The sequence below is a fragment of the Nerophis ophidion genome, linkage group LG28 (assembly GCF_033978795.1).
Source record: "Nerophis ophidion isolate RoL-2023_Sa linkage group LG28, RoL_Noph_v1.0, whole genome shotgun sequence".
In the NCBI taxonomy this organism is placed as follows: domain Eukaryota; kingdom Metazoa; phylum Chordata; class Actinopteri; order Syngnathiformes; family Syngnathidae; genus Nerophis; species Nerophis ophidion.
This window is the reverse complement of record NC_084638.1, coordinates 7574660-7575039: the sequence shown is the minus strand read 5'-3', so window position 1 is coordinate 7575039 and position 380 is coordinate 7574660.

Sequence of the window (380 nt, the reverse complement as noted above, 5' to 3'; positions counted from 1 at the left end):
TACCATGTACCGGCGGTTCTCAAACTTTTTCCCCACCAAGTACCACCTCAGAAAACAATTGGCTCTCCGAGTACCACCATAATGACAAACATGAAAATACAGTAGCAGACGAGGCCTAAAAATTAATCAAAAACAAGGCAGAGGTTTAATTTCCAGCGTGGAACAGTCACAGGATGCCACCTGTGCAACAAATCCAGTCGTGAAATTTTCTCACTCCTGAATATTCCAAAGTCAACTCAATTATAAGAAAATGGAAGATTTTGGGAACAACAGCAACCAAGTGGTATGCCACGTAAACTGACAGACAAGGTCAGCATAGTGCAAAGACTTTCTGCACAGTCAGTTGCTACAGAGCTCCAAACCTCATATGACCTTCCTGT